Source organism: Dioscorea cayenensis, chromosome 10, assembly GCF_009730915.1.
Source record: "Dioscorea cayenensis subsp. rotundata cultivar TDr96_F1 chromosome 10, TDr96_F1_v2_PseudoChromosome.rev07_lg8_w22 25.fasta, whole genome shotgun sequence".
NCBI lineage: Eukaryota > Viridiplantae > Streptophyta > Magnoliopsida > Dioscoreales > Dioscoreaceae > Dioscorea > Dioscorea cayenensis.
Genome location: NC_052480.1, coordinates 10,910,411 through 10,929,254, shown reverse-complemented (window position 1 = coordinate 10,929,254; position 18,844 = coordinate 10,910,411). Strand labels below are relative to the sequence as shown.

At 38.8% G+C, this 18,844-nt stretch overlaps 1 non-coding gene across 1 annotated transcript; it reads right to left on the bottom strand.

Annotated features, from left to right (window-relative positions):
• Positions 1-2,546: 2,546 nt before the first annotated feature.
• On the bottom strand, positions 2,547-2,653 carry LOC120271342. The gene has a single exon (XR_005539955.1). It is a non-coding gene; the product is annotated as a small nucleolar RNA R71 (small nucleolar RNA).
• Positions 2,654-18,844: the final 16,191 nt, after the last annotated feature.

The window sequence follows — 18,844 nt, the reverse complement described above, 5'->3', positions numbered from 1 at the left end:
CTAGTCATCCTTTTGATGAGTGACCATCTCCATTAGGATTAGACTTAGCGAGATTGAATAGGGTTGAGAGGATAAGTTGAGAGGTAGCGGAACGTCCACTTTTCTCTCTGACACGATTTATCCTACCTCCATATTCCAAGAGTTCTTTGCAATCATGATAGAGTGAAGTGCTAAGAGATCTTCTCCACTGGGGCTTAGTTGCGAGAGCAACAGAGTGAAGTGTTGAGAAATCTTTAGTGCTGGGCCCTAGTTGTGATTAGGGATCTTTCGTCTAGACCAAAGGGTTTGATCTAAATTAAGAAATAGGGTTTTCACTAGGAGTCCTTAGAACCCCATACAGTCCCACAAAGTGTGAGGTGTTAAGAGTATCCCTTTTCACCGAGGCAGAGTGTAGAGGGCTAGTCACGATTGACCTTAGGTTTGGGACCGTGTGTCTTTGGATTTCCATGACTCATTAAATCTCAATTAGGGAGGCATAATATTGGTCTTGCACTTGAAACAATAGTCTTAGGGTGAGCATTGTCTGAGTACCCCCACTTTACCATTGATTACCTCTTCTGATTACTCTTGTTTACTCTCTTTTCTTTTATTTTTATTTTCATTAATAGTTTGAATCACAATCACCAATTGCTTTTCACTCTAGCTAAGTAGCAATACTTCTTGTTTCTAGACATCTATTCCCTGTGGATTGATTACCCATCCTTTGGGTACTTTATTACTTCGATAACCCGTGCACTTGCGGTACACACACGTAAGGGGTGTGTCAATTTTCATAGAGCCAAAAGTATGGTTCCACTGCTCCTTGCACCAGCGTGCTCTCCAAGCATGGGCGGTAAGCACAGGTGTGCTTGCACTAGTACACTTTTCAGGAATCGTGCCTAGACTATCTCCAAGACACCTGGAGGAAAGCACAATCAAGAGCACGGCTGTGCTCACATCGAGAAAGGTGTTTTTAAGCCCCTAAAGTTAGATTTCAGGGGCATCTTCTTTTTTTTCCTAGAAGCACGGATTAGGGCAGAGGTTGGCATCATTTAAGGCCGGATCTAGTGGAGAGATTACCATGGGATTGAAGGAATGCCAGCAAGATCATCATAGAGCACTCTTCGAAAAGGATTGTGAAGCATGAAGGAAGTCTTATGAATAACATCTTTTTCTCTTATTGTTTTTCTTTGCTGCATTGCAGAACCATGAGGGGCTAACCATCATTCGGTGCCTCAGATTATAAACTTTGACCTTTGATGTATTGAACTTAGTTGCTTTGATTATTGAGTTTTCTTGTGGTCTCCCTTTTGTTTATATTTCTTGCTCATCTTTGTGTTGATTGCCTTGATGTTTGTATGTTCTAAAACTCAACGTGGGGATTGCCACTATCTGCGTGAGCATTGATGTGGTTTGTATTGTCCCCCATAGTTGCAATTTCAGTCAAGAAGCATGTTAACCTTAGTTGTTTATCCATTGTCTAGATGTTAAGTGATTTTTCCATCTAGCACACATTAAGGAAGGGGTTGAGTCCACTCTGAGCCTTAAGTGAGGACATACGCTATCAAATCCTCCGTAGGTGGTTGCCATGGTCCAAGGGGATGTACATGTAATCGTTGCCTAGTCAATACATCTGTCAAGGAGATTAGTCCAGGCATTGTCCTTCCACTGATATCTTTTCAACCCAACCTTGTCTCTTTTTCTTTTCTCTTTCTGCATTTATTTAATTGTTTTTCATTAGTTTTCAACTATTCTCTAGATTTAGCTAGATATTAGAATTTGAATAAGTATCGAGAGCTATTTCAGTCCCTGTGGATTCGATTACCCGATCCATTGGGTACACTTTACTACTTTTACAACTCATGTACTTGTAGTTACATAAGTGGCGTACCAAGTTTTTGGCGCCATTGCCAGGGACTAACAACTCTTGAGAAAGTTTGTTAGTAATCTAGCCGTTTTTCTTTATTTTTGTATATATTGTATTTTTTATTTCTCTTTCTTTGTCTAATTTGTTTCTTGTTAACTCATTTTGTAGTTATTCTTGTATGACCAAATGAAGTTTTTCATCTCCACTAGTGAGTCCTAATCCAGAATTAGAAAGAACACTACATAGAAGTTAAGACAAGTGAATCTCGAAGAAACTTGTTCAATGGAGATTAATATTGAGGTTGACCAGAACGAGCAAATGGCCAGGAATCAGCAAAGAATTATTTCAGACTAGCAAGGCCTAATTGTTAAGGAACAGGGCCTAGTATTGTTTGCCCTCCTATGGCGGTGAATAACTTTGAATTGAAGCATAATTTCATACAGATGATGCAACATATGTACCACTTTGATGGGTTCTAAGATCAAGACCCTTATGATCACCTAAAGAATTTCTTGGAAATTTGTGACCTTTCAAGGCAAACAATGTGTCTGAGGATGCAGTTCGCCTACGACTCTTTCCACTTTCAGTAAGAGGAAGGGACAAGCAATGGCCAATTTCCTTCCCATAAGGGTTGATCACAACATGGGTACAGTTGGCCGAGAAATTTCTTACCCTATATTTCCTTCCAACGAAGATCATGAAGTTGAGAAGCGACATTTCTTCCTTTAGACAGATGGAATCCGAGACCTTGTATGATACTTGGGAAAGGTACAAGGAGTTGTTGAGGAAATGTCCACAACATGGGATCATGGAGTGGATGCAGATTCAAACTTTGTACAGTGGGTTGAAATGTGGCCATAAATCAAATGTTGGATGCAGCAACCGAGGGTTCTTTGTGTAGTAGACAACCAATTGCCGCCTTCACCTTGATTGATGACATGGGTTCTAATGGGTACCAATGGAGTTCTAAGAGGAATAAACCAGTGAAATTCACTAGTATTTATGAGGTTGATACATTACTACATTGGTGGCACAAGTGGAAGCCATATTGAAGAGGTTGGACACAATTCAAGTTCAACCCCAAGCCCCAGTTAAGAGTCGTGAATCTTTGAGTGGTCCAACAGGGTCTAACTGTCTGCTTTTTGATGGGAATGCTAGCATAAATCAGGTTGACTATGTGGCTCAGAACAATCCCAATAGCAGTACCTACAACCCGAGGTGGAGAAATCACCTGAATTTTTCATGGAGTCAACTAGGACAAGTATCCCAAGGGTAGATTATGTCATGCCCCATCCTGCGGGTCCCGCACATGACATACCGCCACGACAACTAGGAGGAGGTCAAACACCTGCCTCAACCCTAGATCGCCGTAAGGCTAACTTGTTCCTTGAACAAAACTACTATAACAACAAAAAGTAATTCAATAATGAACATATACAATAACCTTATTATACAAGATCATCAATTTAACACAAGGTATGAATTATAAGCAAACCTTATAAGAATAACATAATAACAACAACAATGACAAAAACCCCATCAGAACAATTTGAAGTCAAGCAAACATTTACAACTACATCCCAAAAATAAAAAACTATAACCTAAAATACATAGTCATCAAAACATCCCAAAATCTGGGTATGGTTTCTCAGACAACACTGGACAATAGCAACATACATGAATAATCTAGGAATAGAATCATATAAGTGAGTCAACACCGTAACCTCAGGGATCCCTTACCCTACAAGACAAGTACATGAGTATATAAATATATGCATAAACTAAAATAAGTAAATGCACTGCAATAGACTTTTGCCAAGCACTTCGCGTCCACATCGCTTCACTGAACTAACACCCGGGGAGAAGAAAGAGGGGCGAATAACATTGTTACTCAATGAGGGGAATCGCATGGAACTATAAAATCGTACATGTCAAAAATGAATATAACCAATTTAAAAATAAACTATTTTAAGAGTTTAACAACACTTAAAATAAAGAAATCAACAACCATAGAGTAATACTAAAATTCACAAAGAACAAAATATACCAATAAAAAAATTTTACACTAACAATTTATCAAAGTCAAGCTCTAACTTAACTAGGAATCACTTCCAACCAACTAAAGAAATAAAGGTCTGCGGAAAATGAATAGCTAAACAAAAATAATTTTCTTTCCACAGTTTCAAACCCAGGTATTTGCATAACGCAAGGTTTAATAGTTGTAACATGTTAAATGATTCAAAAGTGTGGCCACAACCAAGATAGCATAAGTAACGAGAATAAAACAAGAATTCATGTTTGCGTAAATAATATACACTTTTAATAACCATTTTAAAACATAAACAATTTAAAACCAATTATAATTACAAAAACATCCGTTCCTTCCATTAATTCAATAAAATAGGTATTTAAGAAATCTCAACCGATGACCAGATCTTAGTAAAGAGCCTCTAAAAATTAAATTATCAATTGAGGGACTAAATAGGGAACTATAGCTCATATATGAACAAATAGAAAATGCAAAACAAGAATGTGCTTTAAAATTCAACAATGATAAAATATTGTAGAAGTCAAGTATAAAACCATGAATGTGAGCTTTTCATCAAGAAATGCAAGTCAACAACCTTTTTCATTCATAAAGGAACCCAAAACAAGTTTAAAATCCGAGAATCATACATTTTCTTTCAATAACTCAACAATTCAAAATATTTAGAAAATAAATAATTAAATTAATAAGTCATAAGTTGATAGTATCACAAATAGCCTCGAAAACCCTCCGTCACTAACCGTGGCCTCGGTTAGGTCAGGAGCCACCAAGATGCGCGTATCTAGGCATTGGCCGCTGGGAAGTTCGCGTGGTGACTCTGAACAACCCAACTATATCCAAGTCAGGGATCTACGTTTCCACCTGAAATTGCATAATAGGTTTGACGGTTTTCCATGCCACCTCTAAACAGGTCGGCCCGTGGAAACCATCCACTTCTTACTGCAGTAAGTATTGGGGCTCGACTCCCATGTCACAATCAAAACATTTAAATAATAATCCAGCTCGTAGGCATAGTATATACATCAATAGGAAAGCATAAATCTCACTGAGAGATCACAAGTGTTCACAAATGCCAATCTCACTCCAAGAGTGGATAACTTTCTTATAACAATTTCAATGAAACCATCTCTATCAAGAACACCATACAAGAGTATTCTTTGAAAACATACTTCAAATATAGCATCAATCTCATCAAATTATCACAAGCTTTATCATATATAGTTTTCACTCCAAGAGTGAGTAAGCTATCCAAAACATCACATTTGGACATCCTTTCATCAAATAAGCATCGTACACATTTCAAGAGTAACTTCAACAATAATACAAAATGTGTTGCAGAAATGGTTTCCATAAAATCATTTAATATCATAACCAGAGTCCCAAGTTTCATAAAAACATACATTTTAGAATATTTAAAGCACAATAATAAAGTTTTTAAACACACCATGACATTCTTGAAAGTATCTTTGAATGAACTAAGTCATGATCCCAAATATTGTTTTCAAATACCATAGAAACAATTCGAGACACTTTTTACATAAACCATCCTTACTCCAAGAATGAGTAATTTGCACATATCAAATCAAATAAATGTTATGCTAATCATGAAACAAATCTTTTCACATAGGAAGACATCAATTTCAATAATTCCTTGAAGATGAATTTCAAAAACTAAGTTTTTAAACACAAATAACATCATAGAAAATATTCTAAATATATCATTTAAAAATTCAACCATAATTTCAGAGGACTGAGTCAATTGATCATACGCCTACAAAGAAATCCTCTTTCATCAAGAAAACATTATTTAAGAGGAACCTTTGAAAGTATAATATAAGTATAACATCATCACAATGAAATTCAATATAGCTTGCACAACTCACTTAGTCATCATAACCAAGACATCAAGTTTTCTTGAAAATACACACTACGAAACATATGACCCAAAACATAGAGTTTCAAATCACAAGTAACATATACTTTTCAAATATTCTTGAAATAAGTTAAATAATAAATCATCATAGTTTCTAAATGCCCTAGAAAATATTCGAAGAGTATTAGCAACAATAAATTATCATTGAAGGCCAAGGCAACTTAAACATTTGAAAACATGCATGATTTATAGTCCATAATTTAATAAATCCCACTCACAAACTTAGTGAGCTAAAAACCTCCGGTGTTACTTCTCCACCGGCTCTTTTCCCTTGATTGAAGTCTCACCTCCTAGAAGCATTTAAACAACCAAAACAAGCAACGAAACCTCATCAATGACTTGCTCAATTGAAATGAAGAACAATTCTCAAAATGGGAAAATGATTGTCCCTAGGGTTTGCTAAGCACTCTAGCAAGAAGATTTAACAATAATGAAACTCTCACAACCCTCAAAACTAACAAGATAAGCAAAATAAACCAAACTTGGTTCGGTGCTACAGTAACCCTATTTTAGAACATGAGAGATCTCTCTCAAATCTCAATGGATTCAAGGTTTTACAACTCCAAATTTCTTCTATTTTTTTAAATCCAAACAAAACACAATATTTTCACCAATAACCTCAAAGAAAATCCAACAAAGAGAGAAAGGAAGAAGGAGAAGACCAAGGTGAAGTATATAACCTTACCTCAAAGCTTCTCAAAAACCTTAAGGAAAGCTCTTCTCAAGAGAGGAAGGAGAAATCTTTGAGTTTTCTTCATGATTCAAGGTAAGGATGATGGGTTTGAGAAGTGGAGATGAAGGTTCTAGAGGAGGGAGAAAGTAGAAGAGAAAAGGGTCTAAGGAAGTGTGTAGAAAGAATGGGGAAAATATGAGAAAAATGGTTTTTAAACCCTAGATTTTCATCCTATACCGACCCCCATACGGCCCCCCCATATGGCCCGCATGACCTAGTAGAAAGTTTCTGGAATTTTCATGTCAGGGTGTATACAGCCCGTATGGACCTCGTTAGGCCCATTCAACCTATACAAAAATGGCTCTAAACGACTCAATTAGTGTCCGATTGACCTCATTTTTTATTCTAATGACTTGGGGTACTCTTAAACACTCTCACACATGAAAATTACTCAAGAAAACAAGTTGAAACATGAAGGAAGAAATATTAAAAAGTCAAATTACCACAGATTAGGTCATCACAACCTCAACTAGCACCTCCTCCTTACAAAATTTTAAACATCAAGTGGCGTAAATCTCCAAGACGCTTGCTAAACGACCCTTTTGATCTTTTCCAAGCAACACAGAGGTCAATCCTTGAGAGTCTAAAGGTAGTCACTTTGAGAAGTGGTAAGGAATTGATAACCCCAATAACTCAAGATTGTGAGAAAGAATCTGCTAAACATCACGAGGTTAGCATTGAAGAAAAGTCTCTTGATGGTAATGTTGAAAAGAATTAGAAGGATCTTAGCAAGGACAAGACTAAGATTGCTAACTTCCAACCGAAGCTACCATATCCGGGTATGGTGAAGAAAGATCAGTAGGAGGAACAGTTCAAGAGTTTCTTGCCATGTTTAAAACTTTGCACATTAATGTTCCATTTGTTGAGTCCCTTCCCCAAATACCTCTCTATGCAAAATTTCTTAAGGATTTGTTGACTAACAAGAGGAAGCTAGAGGAGGTAGCTACTATTATATTGAGTGAGGAATGCTCCACCATCATCTCTAATAAAATTCCCAAGAGAGAAAAAGATCCAGGAGGTTTCCTAATCCCATGCATTATTGGGGTTGGGGGATAGATGAGAAGGCACTTGCTAATCTAGGTGCAAGCATTGATTTGATGCCCTATAAGATTTTCCAAAATTTAGGGCTTGGTGAGCTTAAGCCAATAGAGAGAGTTTGCAACTCGCCGATCGGTCAGTTCGTCACCCTAATGGGAATTATTGAACATGTATTAGTAAAAGTGGACCGATTCATCTTCCTAGTGGATTTTGTTATTTTAAACTTGGATGATAAGGACGAGGTTCCTTTGATCCTTGGGTGACCATTTTTGGCAACTTCGCAAACTTTGATTGACGTCAAGGATGGTTGAATGGTTTTGAGAGTGGGCGATGAAAAAGTTGTGTTCAAGTTGCAAGATGCTATACGCCATTCTATGGATTTTGATGACACATGTTATGCTTTCGACATTGTTGATGAACATGTTTATGATTTTATGTAGCACACATGGATGAAGGATAAATTGTTAGAGATCCTTTAAGAGGAGGATACTCTTGATGAGCTAGAAGATGGTAAACACGATGATGACTTTGGGAGTAAACAAGAGAAAGGACCTAGCTTGATCAAGCACAAGGTCTCCTAAGTGGAAGAACTTCACCACTAACAAGAAGAGAAATAGTCCACCAACAAACCCTAAGGCTTGCATGCATCCTTTGGTTTTAAGTAAAGGGAATTTACATATTTGAAACATTAACACCTTATTCTTTTGTTCATGATACAATAAATTTTGGGGGAATTTGATTCCATGACCCCCCTCGGTGAGTGTGATAAAGTACGTCAAGCTAGTGACGTTAAACAAGTGTTTTTTGAGAGGCAACCCAAGTGTTTTCTCGTATGTTTATATTATTATTTTCCTCTTGTTAGTGTTGTGTTTTTTTTTGTTTGTTTTTCCTTGTTTGGTGGTTTGTTAATGTCAGACTGAGTTTCTCATTCAATTTGAGTAAATTTGGGCTCATGGCTATTCATTGTTCCATTCTACAGCTATGTTTTTCAGTTAGTGGTTGTTCGAGAGTGAAATTGTTTGGGTTTTTACATCTTCTCTATTTTTCCAAGATAAGAATGATGATGCTTTTGGCCATGTAGTTTTTAGGAGTTGTGGAAATTTTGGAAATAGGGGCAAGCACGGGCGTGTTCATGCCCGTGCTGGTGACCGTGCTTACTTAAGCACGGGCTGGCCACCCTTTGCAAGGTCGTGCTTTCATTTTGACTTATGTCAAATTTTCCAGTATTAAGCATGGCTTTAAGCATGGTCTCAAGCATAATTGTACTCTTTTAAGGCATTTTTTCTTCATTTAGGGGTAATCAAAGTCTCAAGCACGACCATGCTGTTCAGGCGTGCTCTGGTGCTACCATTCCCCTTCCATTCTTCTCTTTTTATTTCCGCCCGCCGGTGTGGTCGCTATTTTTGTTCTTCCTTCCAAGCCTCCATCTCTCAACTTTAGTCGGATTTTGGTTTTCTTGCTGAGTTTTTGAGCCTTTCTCTTGTAGATTATCTCTCGCCCATTTTCCTTTCTTCCCCAAGCAAAGTTATGATTTCATTTTTATTTCTAGTCCTTGTGTGTTGTCATTTTCGTTGCCAATTTCTTGCATTTTATTGTATTCATGATTTTAATTGCTTTGAAATATTCAATCCATGTTGTTAGGCTAGAAACCATGCTTACATGCCCTTTTTCTTGCTCGATAAGATTACTGAGCACGGGCATGCTTCGAGTGAAGCACGGTCATGCTCTTTTTACCCTAGGTTGTTCTAGGAAAGTGCACCCATGCTCTGTGTTTTTGAAGAATGTGCATGCTCTTTTGCTAGAACGAGGGTGTTTTTGCTTTTCTTTAGTTAATGTAATAGCACACACGTCCTCTGTTCCAGTTAGCACACCCGTGCTGCTTATATAGCACAATTGTGTTGTGCCTGATTCTCTTGAGCATTGACTTATTTATTAAATTTTTATACATGATGATATGCCCCTTGTGTATCTGCAAGTGCACGGGTTGTACAAGTAGTAAAGTGTACCCAATAGGTTCGGGTAGTGGAATCTACAGGGACTGGTATAACTCTTGATACTTGTTCGTTTCCTAATATTTAGCCTACTCAAAAATTGGTTTGAATTAATTAATCTACTAAATAAGAAAATAATAGAGAAAGAAGAAGAGACATGGTTTTGGGTTGAAGAGATAGTAGTGAAAAACACAGTGCCCCGGATTTATCCCCTTGATAAATGCAATAACTCTTGATAACGTGCATCCTTGGCCAAGGATCAAAGTGGACTCAACCCCTTCCTTAATGTGTGTCCTAGCTAGACGAGTAGAAATTATCCTCTAGACAATGAATCGATCTAAGTTTAAACATCAACTTAAAAAGAAATGGCAACAATGTAGGAAATAAATGAAAAATCAACACATACGCGGCTATCGGCAAGCCCCTCGTTAAGAAAGCAACATACAAGCATCAAGGCAATCAACACATAGAAAGATAAGCAATATGAACAAAAGGGAAACCACAAGTAAACTCAAGAATCAATATCACTAAAATCATAGCATTAGAAGTCAAGGTTCACAATTTGGGGCATTGGAAGATGGTTAGTCCCTCATAATCTTACAAAAATAATCATAGGAAAGCAATAAGAGAAATAGAACTTGTCCATTAAACTCCCTTATTGCTTCATAATCACATCGGAGAAGGTGATAAACATCTAAATGTATATATTTTAGATGTATGTATGCGCATGTTTAATGTATTTAATTGAGTATTTGATGCCTTCTTATGGTTTAATTGTTTTATTTCATGTTTAAGGCACAAATGAAGCCTAGGTGAGCTCTACGATGAAAGTTGAGAAGAAATCGACACTGAAAACTGCGTTTTAGGGCTCGGACATTGTAGCGACACTGTAGCAACCTGAAGCATGATGATTTGATGAAAATGCTAAGTCTAGAATTCCTCATGGGCAACCTTGTAGCCGTGAAGCTTGCAGCAAGCAATTAAGAGAGCAGAAGTACTGTAGTAGTTTACTGTAGAAACTTACTGGAATTTTGGCAGATTTTTTTGAGCATCTTCATGGCCCGTATTCTGACCTTGAACCAGCCTGCAAGCAAACTCGAGAATCATCTTTAAAAGGGGGCTAGGGCATCATCTATGGTGACTTTTGGCCACCATTCTCCACCTTCATCATCTAGAGCTTCAAGGAGGCTAGAGAGGGCAGATCTAAAGAGTAAATCTAAGTGGAGAAGAGGAGTCCTATCAAGGAGAAGATCTAAGAGCTTGCCGGCTTAAATCTGTCAAGTTCTCATCACCACCTTCTATTCTTCATCTTAGGAGAGTTTGCTTTGAGCTTTGTCTTGTATTTCTTATTTTCCATGCTTTCTCCTTTGTTGATGTTGAACTACACTCCCAAGGTCACCGGGTATTCGGTGAACCTTGGGATGAACTTGTTTGTATAGATGCTTTGATTTACATTTATGGCATTTGTGTGGTTTGTGATCCTTGCTTGGTGTTCTTGGATGTGTTGTTTTGCATGAGAACTCTGCGATTCCACTTCTAGGTTGTACTTGGTACATGACCATTGCCTTTGTACTAGACTCACCAAGTTTGGAAGGGATTCATGTATGAATACGCAGTGACCATCGAGTATTTCATACCCCTATAACCATTAGGGCTGGACCTAGGTTGAATTTTGACCCTAATTTTATATTTCCTTATGTGTAATGCAATCATAGGAGGATTTGGGTGGAAGCGATTTGATAAGTGATTGTGTGATAAGAATACGAAGTGTTCTTTCCTTATGATGAGCATTACTTTTATCAGGTTTTAGCGCTAATATATGTGCATTTGTGTTACTTTCATGCGTATAGGGTTGTGAAGTCGAGTGTTGAAGAAAGAAGCCAAAGTAGATCGTGAATGCACCGTTTGATGAAATCTTAGAAGGAACAAACACGGAGACACAAGTTGTGATCGAAGATATGTGAATGTGTGCCAACTTCCAATACATTCAAGTTATTTACAATGATTTGGAGGGGCACAAAGGCAGTCACATTTGTATATCCCAACTTGTGCAATTATAGCAAGATCTTCACCAATAAACCCTTTTATTAAAGAAGCGATGCGATCTATGGTATAAACGTGTGCCCGTTTATATTGCCTCGATGAAAATTGGATTTGGGAGTGTTTTTGGCAGGTATCGTAGCAAATCAATGTAGTGATTTACTATGGTAGCTACTGTTCATAGCCGGCCGAAAAACAGAATTCCAGAGAATCCACACGGGCGTGTGGAAATTACCCACGCCCGTACGAAAATTCCACAGGCCCGTGTGGATGCCCGATTCTAGCCTATTTAAAGCCGATTTCAGCCCTGATTTCAGCATTCTTTTCTCTATCTTTTCTCCAACTTTTGAGAGGGTGGCGGCTAGGGTTTAGAGAGGTTTAGGCAAGGCTTTTGGAGTGGTTCTCTGGCTTCGACACCGTGTTTTTTTTGGAAGATAGTTATTGGGGAGCTTTCATCGGCACTGATTCGGAGAGGTGTGCCCTAGGCTTGACAAGAGGACCTTTGGAGAGGACGAGACCACTCCACAAGACCATCGACACAAACACTGAGGGGGTTTTCTATGGATTACTTGTTTTTACATTCGATTTCATTGTTGATTGTAACTAGCTCCATGGAGAGCTAAACCCCCTAGTGGGTACTTAGATTTGTGAACCCTAGGATGTATTTATCTCATTAAACCTTTTATTATGCTTTCATTAATTGATGCTTTAATTGAGTTCCAATCATGAATTCTTGATTGAATGAATACTCCCTTAGAGTGACACTAGGGTTGAGAGTTTTTTTTAGTAACCCTTGTGAGTGAGTGACACACCACGAGAGTTAGACAAAACTAGATTGGAGAGGGTTGAGAGGGTGAGTCGAGAGGTAGCGGAGCGTCCCCTTTCCCCTTCGGTGTGATTTATCCTACCTCCATTTCCTCGAGTTCTTTGCGGTCATAGTAGAGTGAACGGGCTAAGGGATAACCTTCCTCTGGGGCTTAGTTGTAGAGGCAACGGAGTGAAGCGTTGAAGTGATTTTAGCACCTAGGGCTTAATTGTGGCTAGGGACCGTCCACCTGGACCAAAGGGTTAGATCTACATCTAGGAAGAGGATTTATCACTTGGAATCCTTAGAACTCATTGCGATTCTATACGAGTGCGAGGTTGAGAGATTGTTTAATTTCTCCTCCGGGACATGTATAGAGTTAGGTATGGTTGACCTTAAATTTGGGACCATGTATTAAAGGATCTCCATGACTCATTAATGCATTAGTTAGAAAGCATAATAGAGGGTTTTACACTTGAAACGATTGTCCTAGTCGGAACAATATCCGAGTACCTCATTTACATCGATTGCCTTTTCTCTCATTTTATCGTGCCTCTCTCTCTTGTTTCTTTTATCTCTTTTTATATCAATTTTATTCACACTGCCATCAATTCATTCTCATCATAGTTAAATAGCAATCATTGTGTTTCTATTCATTATTCCCTGTGGATACGATACCCACTCACCTGGGATTTATTACTTCGACCAACCCGTGCACTTGCGGGTCACACGCAAGGGGCGTTGTCACGATTTTGACCCAATACTCATATGGGATTAGGGGTTATCACCGTGACCATCGGAGTAATCTACTTTAGGATGTCTCTTGTCCAACCACCATTTCCTGTGTAATTCTAGTATCCATATAGCTTTAGTAGTTTTGAGGGGATCCTTGCCTGGAAACCTCGCAATTTGATTGTTACTTGTTCTATTTGATTGCTTAGATGGTTACCTAAGTCCATTATGTTCATAGTTTTCTTATTTGTTATTTTCTTACTTTGTTATAAACCTATACTTGTTAGATTAGACAGTGCCGTCTAGGGGGAAGTAATAGCAGCTCTTGGGACCCCAGGGAATACGACCCCTGTGTCACGCACAAGGTATTACTTGACGACCTGTGCACTTGCGGACTCATCAAGTTTTTGGTGCCATTGCCGGGGAACTCCAAGGATGCTAGGAAAACCTCTAGCTCACTGCTATAGTCGGTTTTCTTTCTTTATGTAAATATTTGCCCTTCTATATATTTCTTATCCGTTTGTGCATATTTGGTTGTTTTGCTTTTCTTTTAAGTTCTTTGTTAGCTTATTGATTTTTGTTTTGTTTTTTTTATACACAGGGCCATGGACTTCGAAGAAAAACTTTTGGGTGTGAAGATTTATGCACTTGAGCAACGGATGGCCACAGATACCGCAAAAATCTATGCACTTGAAGAAAAGATGGAAAAAATTTTTGCTATGAAAGCAAGCCCAAGCTATTCGGATCATAATTCCTATAATCCATATGCAGGAGGACGCACAAATTTTTCTTCACATCATCATACATAACAATGGGAATATCCCCGCAATGAATTGCTACAAGAATCCCCCTATCAAGATCAGTGGGATTATCATCCTCCACTTGCTCATAGTGAACAACCACTAAAAAGGAAATATAGTACTGAGGAGGTCTTGGCAAAGTTCATGATGGAAACTCAAGGAAAATTTGAAGCCATTGAATCCGAACTAAAAACCAATGAAATCAGATTGAAACTCATCAAAGCCATAGTTGATTGTTTTCATGCATCTATAGAAAGAATTGGGAATCAATTGGGAAAACTTCTCCAGGAAACCTTTGATTAGGAGAAGAACAATGAACAAGCGGTAGAAGTCCTACCTATAGATGCCATTGAAGAAGAAAAGGTGGAGGATGACATCATGGATATGGAAACATGTGAGGAAGTGGAAGAAGCTCAATCGACCACTATTGAAGAAGCCACTTGCCTCAATATTGACCTTCCCATCAATCTACCCATTTTGGTCAAGTGCAAAAACAAAATTCCAGGAATTGTATTTGAAGATGTAAGAAGGAAGCAAAGATTATCATTGAACCCACCAATGCCGGGCTTGGACAATTCCCAACCAAAAACTTTTTCTTGGCGGCCCAAGCAAATTTTATGGGTAATTGAAGTTCATCACAATAAGGTTGAGAAAAAATTGTGGATAGGATGTTGAAGCCTCCAATTGATCCACCTGTCCAAAGCTTGACAAGTTCTCAACCAAACTTGTTCCCTTGGAGACCCAAACAACACTTATGGGTGGTTCAAGGCAATTTGATGTGGGTCGAGGAAGAAAATGCGGGTAGGAGGTTGAAACCATCCAAGGACCCGCCCATGCAGAGCTTAAACAATTCTCGACCGAACCTTTTTCCATGGAGGCCCAAGCAACTTTGTGGTGGGGTACTCAAAGGAATTCTTGCCGGGACCAAAGAAGAAGTGGAGAGGATGCTTAAGCCATCTAAGGAGCCTCCCAAGTTTAAATTGCACAACTCCAGGCCCAAGCTTTTTCCATGGAGACCAAAAGGTAACTCATGCTTGACCTCCAAATTTGCATCATCCCAGAAGGTAAGTTTCTGTATTTCTTGGTAGTTCCTATGCAATTTCTAGCCTGGATGAACACACCATTTTCAAGCTTCCTTAGGTAAGAAAGAGGTACGTCGAGCTAATGACATTAAACAATCGCTTCTTGGGAGGTAACCCAAGCTTTCAAATTCATGTTCTTTCAATTTTCGTATTCTAGTTGTGTGATAACTTGTGTTGGTATTATGTTGTTGTTTTTGCTTTTTGCTTGTTATCATTAAAATATTAGAATGTTTGTTTTGTTTTCTTGAGTTGAATCCATGCGTGTTCTTGAATTTCTAGGTTTTGTCCATTGATTTTATGTCATTCAAATGCAAATTCTTGTGTGAGTTTATGTTGAAATCATTGGTGCATTGATTGTGCATAAGTTGCAAGGAAAAAATGTGTATAGGCTGAAATTTCAAGGCCTTGCGGGCACCCTTATGGCCGCAAGGATGCCCATAAGCCATCTAGAGAGGCCTTATGGGCAATCTCATGATTCTCCTTTTCCACGCTTGTCTCCACCCTAGATCTAGCTCTGAATGGTGATAACGTCTATCCTAACCTGCACCTCAAGAAAGAGATAAGAAGATGATCTTCAAAATCTAACTTTAGGGCTTAAATAACCCTTTCCTGATGTAAGCACACTTGTGCTGGTGGGTGTGCTTGGCTCCAGATCCTAGGGGTTGATTTTGGCGCAAAACCAGTAAATCACAAGGGGTAAAGCACACCTATGCTTACTGCGTTTGCTGGGAGAGCATGCTCGTTCTAGGAGCACAGTGACCCTGCTGATATTCTAATGAGATTTCCAGTAAAAAACACGGGGGTAAGCATGCCCATGCTTATTGACCGTGCTTCCTCATCATGATCGTGTTAGGGACAGTGAAAGCATGCTCTCAATTATGTGCAGACTTCAGTAAAATGCACACGGGTTCAGCACTCCCGTGCTTTTGACCGTACTTCTGAGCATGGGTGTGCTCCGGATCTTGGTTGACTTAAAACTTATATTCCAACGTTGTTTTGCATCAAAATTGGTCTCTTTTGTTCCTTTTAGTCCGAACCTCAATTATCTACAACGTTTAGTATACACACCTCAAGTAGCATCAATTTATCATAAAAACATACTAAAAGGAAAAGTAAAACACACAATAGTAAATATAAAATGTTTATATAAAATGCACTCATCACAGGATTATACTAAGGAAGAAGACTATTACATCTAGACTCATGCCTAAGAGAGCCAGGGGTGAGAGCAGTTCCCAGGCTGCCCCTATGAGGCCCTAGTTTGGTGTACTAGCCCATCAACTTCGGTACAACCATTTATGCACCAGACATATCAGCGAGTCCTGGGAGATTGATCGGGATGTGTTACATGATATAGGACTCATTAAGAGGTCCAAGGATTCTTACGTGTGGGGGTCTGGTGTTAGCTCTTCTCTATCCCAAATACCACTTACAGAGAGCTAACGTTAGAGTTCCTCACGACTTTTGAGCTCGATTGGGGGATGATCAGCTTCCATAGGGTCAATAATGTTCAGTTCCAGGTGTTCGGTGCCTTGTACCATATGAGGCTGATGGAGTTTTTAGTTCATCTACGACTTTATAATGAGGCATTTACTTGAACACAAGAGTATGATGCCCTTCTAGTCGAGTGTCCAGCAGGGGAGTCCTTAGAGTTTTATTGGTGTTATCTAAGCACTGCTAGTGGGTATGATTGATAATTACTTGTGTATTAGTAATACGAAGTATTCTTTTCTTACAACGAGCATTACCTTTCTCAAATTTTATCGCTACTACATGTGTATTTGTGTTCTTTTGTGCATTAAGGGTTATGGAGACAAGTACAGAGGAAATAAGCCAAAGTAGATTGCTAATGCACTTTGTTGATGAAATCTTGGAGTGAACAAATACGAAGACACAAGTTGTGCTCAAAGATACGTGAATGTGTGCCAACCTCCATGTGCTTAAGCAATTACATGGTTTGGAAGGGAACAAAGGCAGTCACATTTATGTGTTCCGACTTGTGCAATGTTAGTAAGATCTTCGTCAATGTTATCTTTCATTGAAGAAGCAACATGATCTACAGCATGGACGTGTGCATGTTTATGTTGTCTCAATAAGAAGTGTAGATTTGGGAGTGTTTTTGGCAGAGTACTATAGCAGGTTACTACAGCAAATCACTGTAGTAATGTACTGTAGTAGTTACTGTTCACAGGCCGTTGAAAAAAAGAATTCCTACAGTTTCACACGGGCCTGTGGAAATTCCATACACCCGTGTGAATCCTGATTCTAGCCCTATTTAAGTCACAATTTCAGCCTGATTGGAGAATCTTTTTCCCATCTTTTGCCCATCTCTTCACTACCTTTGAAGGCACTCGCAGCTAGGGTTTGGAGAGGCTTTGGCTAGGCCTTTGGAGAAGTTTGACGGCCTTTGACACCGTGTTCCTTAGAAAGAGAGTTATTAGGGGAGCTTTCGTCAGCACCGATCCGACGAGGTGTGCCCTAGGCTTGACGAGGGAACCTTTGGAGAAGACGCGGCCACTCCACAAGACCATCGACATGAACACCAAGGGGGTTTTATTCATGGATTGCATACTTTTACATTTAATTTCATTATTGATTGTATCTTGCTCCATGGAGAGCTAAACCCCTAGATAGTACTTGGATTTGTAGACCCTAGGATGTTATTGTTTCATTGACCTCTTATTATGCTTTATTTAATTAATGTCTTTAATTGAGTTCCAATCTTGAATGCATGTTGAGTTGATTTTCCCTTAGAGTGACATTAGGGTTGAGAATCCATCTTGGTAACCTTTGTGAATGAGTGACACACCATGCGGGTTAGACAATGCTAAGTTGGAGAGGGTTGAGAGGGTGAGTCGAGAGGTAGAGGAACATCCCCTTTTCCCCGGTGTGATTTATCCTACCTCCGTGTTCCAAGAGTTTTTTATGGTTACAATAGAGTGAAGTGCTAAGAGACGAACTCCGCTGGGGCTTAGTTGCGCGAGCAACAGAGTGAAGCGTTGAAGCAATCCTTAGTATCTAGGGTCTTTCGCCTGGACCAAAGGGTTAGATCTACATTTAGGATAGTTTTTATCACTTGGAGTCACTAGATCTTTAAGCAACCTTACATAGTGTGGGGCGTCGAGACTGAGCAATTTTTCCACCGGGGCATAGTGTAGGGTTAGTCACGGTTGACCTTAGGTTTGGGACCATGTGTTTTAGGATTTCCACAACTCATTAAATATCAATTAGGAGACATAGTGATTGGTCTTGCACTGGAAACATTAGTTTTAGGATGAGCAATGTCCAGGTGCCCCACTTTTTGTCGATTGCCTCTCCTATCATTTACTTGCGTTTAATTTTCTTTACTTGTTTCTATTTGTATTGATTCTTATTCACACTACTATTGATTCATCTTCACTTTAGTTAGATAGCAATCTTTGTGTTTCTTATCACTATTCCCTATGGATATGATTACCCACTCAGTAGGGTATTATTACTTCGACAAACCTGTGCACTTGCAGTCAACACGCAAAGGGTGTTGTCAAGTTTTTGGCGTTGTTACCAGGGAATAGGCATTTTAGAAGCACTTTGCACTTTGCTATTTTAGCTATTCATCATCTATTCTATTTTACATTTTCTTATTCTTCCATCATTCAAATTTGTTTCTTTTTCGTTGATTTCAGGAAAAATGATCAACATACCCGAATTATTTGACACAATCACGAGAATAGTTGAAGATATAGAATAGAAAAATCAGTTGTTTACAGTACAGTCCACTTCATTTTATTTCCTGCAAGAGCAATTTTGTGATACCT